This window comes from Myotis brandtii, unplaced genomic scaffold (genome assembly GCF_000412655.1).
Source record: "Myotis brandtii unplaced genomic scaffold, ASM41265v1 scaffold855, whole genome shotgun sequence".
Classification (NCBI taxonomy): Eukaryota; Metazoa; Chordata; class Mammalia; order Chiroptera; family Vespertilionidae; genus Myotis; species Myotis brandtii.
The window spans coordinates 272,834-275,005 of record NW_005371476.1 but is presented as its reverse complement, the minus strand read 5'-3'; the positions used below and the strand labels follow the sequence as shown (position 1 = coordinate 275,005).

The window sequence follows — 2,172 nt, the reverse complement described above, 5'->3', positions numbered from 1 at the left end:
ATCCTCTGAACCCAGAAACGAGGAGGTAGCAGTGAGGGGCCTGGGAGACACGTTGCTCCCTGAGCTGTCCGGCCCCCTGGGGAGGAGCTGGGGAGACAGCTTCGGGCGCCTGGGCCCCCTCCCCCTCGCCCAAAAAAGCCGGAGACCTGTCGAAGGGAGGGTGTGGAGGCAGATGGTGGAGCCATTTTCTGCCTCCGTGAGGGCTGATTGAAGAGCAATGAGGCAGCTAATGCGAAGAAAGATAGAAATTTACTTGCTTTAACTTCATAGGGCCCACAGTGAAAGAGGGCATTCAGTGCCGGCCGCCATATCTGATGGATGAATAAACCATCCACAGCATCGATCATGCCTCTACATCATGGTTCAGTTCATGGGCCATTTGCTCCCAATCTCTCCTCCTCGGCCTGTTTCATGCTTTCTTTCGCCTGCTCCCCCCGGCCCCCCACCCCTCTCTCTCTCTCTTTTTTTTCTTCATGTCCTTTGGATGTCAACTGGGATACGGGACAAACTGTTCCTATGGAGTCAAATCCTGTAACAGAAGTCAGCTGCTGTCAGAAGCAAATAACAGATGACATTGGAAGTGAGCCCTCCCGCTGGGATGGATAAATAGATGGTATTGATACTCGGCTACAAACTATTTGTCATTTGAACTGGGCTTTGAGGAGGGAGAGCGTGAACCACCTTGGAATGCAAAGCAAATGTCACTTTACTTCTATTTAGTTATTTTCTTTAATTGGCGCTGTCAGGGTGTCGGAAGCCGCCACCGGCTGCCTCCTACTTCCCCTGTGGAGTGCTGGGGCGCTGTCCTCAGGGTCTTGCATCCTCTCCTCCCGGTGCAAACCTTCCCATCCTGTGGCAGGAGAGAGGGACCAGCAGAGGGTCGGGCACAGCGGGGTGGAGGTGGGAGGGAGGTGGGCTTGGGTGGAGGGTTCTGGGTGCTCAGGGCTGGCACCCCAGTTTGAGCTCAGCCTGGACTGGGGGGCCAGAGAGGAGCCCTGGGCGAGTGAGGAGAGGCTGCTGAGTCGTGTTGGTCACCCAGAGTCCCAAGTTCGGGTTCACTTGCCCAGGGATGGTGGGCAGTGGGGCTGGGGAGCATTTCTCTGAACCCCCCAGCTGCCTGCCCCCATGGCTAACCACGCTGGCTGTCTTTGGCCACCCCCCTCGTGCTGTTTCTCAGCCCTCGGGTCACTAAAATGGCTGGGAAACAGCATGGGGCGGTGCAAAGAGCACTGGACAGGGAGTCCAGACGCCCCGGGACTGGCTCGCACACCAGTGGGGTCAGGCAGTCTGATTTGAACAATCACTTCTTTGTCCTTGGTTTTCTCTCTGGCCCATGGAGACATCAGGCTGAGGGCCTTAAGGACCCAGTTCAAATGACAGTTGTAGCTGTAGTTGATTTTGGGTCCTTGTTCCTGCCCCTCACATGGACACGGTAAGGAATGCGGCTGGCCCCAAGTCAAACGACACTTGGAGGTGCCGGGGCCTCCGGCAGTCTCCGTAGGAGCTCAGAAAGTCCCCGTAGGAGCTCAGAAGTAGTGCCCAGGACTGGGGATCCTCAGGAGTGTGGGAACTGGGGTGGCCGTTCACCCTTCCAGGGAGCCAACAGGCCGAGTGCCCGCAGGCGCTCTGATGGCCCACCTGTCCTGGACGGGGCCTCACCAGGCTCCACTCCAGCTGCCCTTCCCACCTGCAGAGCTGGGGACAGCTGGCGCCAGGCCTTGCTGGCATTTTCCTGGGTGGTTTTCATAGCCAGGAAGGACTGTCTCCCTGGAGTGGTCAGACAGTCACAGGCAGGTCGTTTCTTCCATCCTACATCTGAGGCAGCGGAGGCCCCACGGGGGGAAGCTGCTTGCCCAAGGCTCCAAGCCTGAGGCCTTGACTCCACCACCCTGAAACCAGCACATGTTTTTTGAGGACCTCGTGGTGCCCTGCCCTGGCTGCAGCCACGGCCCCTCCCCCTCGGCCTGTGTGTCTTCATCTGTGGATGGGGTAACAGTGCTTGCCCAGGGTGCTGGAAGGACTCGAAAGAATCTGTGCATGGACAGGGGAGTGGGAGTGTTTGCAGGGTTTTAAAGGCAAAGATTAGGGGACTGCACTTCCCAGGATGTCAGCCCGGGGTGCCCACAGCAGGCCATGAGCAGTCAGGCCCGACAGGCCCCATCCCACCGGCAC

At 58.3% G+C, this 2,172-nt stretch overlaps 1 protein-coding gene across 1 annotated transcript in view; it reads left to right on the top strand.

The window, feature by feature from the left end:
- ASS1 (argininosuccinate synthase 1) overlaps positions 1 to 2,172 on the top strand; it is a 39,709-nt gene that overhangs the window by 15,141 nt on the left and 22,396 nt on the right. The gene's annotated exons all lie outside the window — the stretch shown is intronic.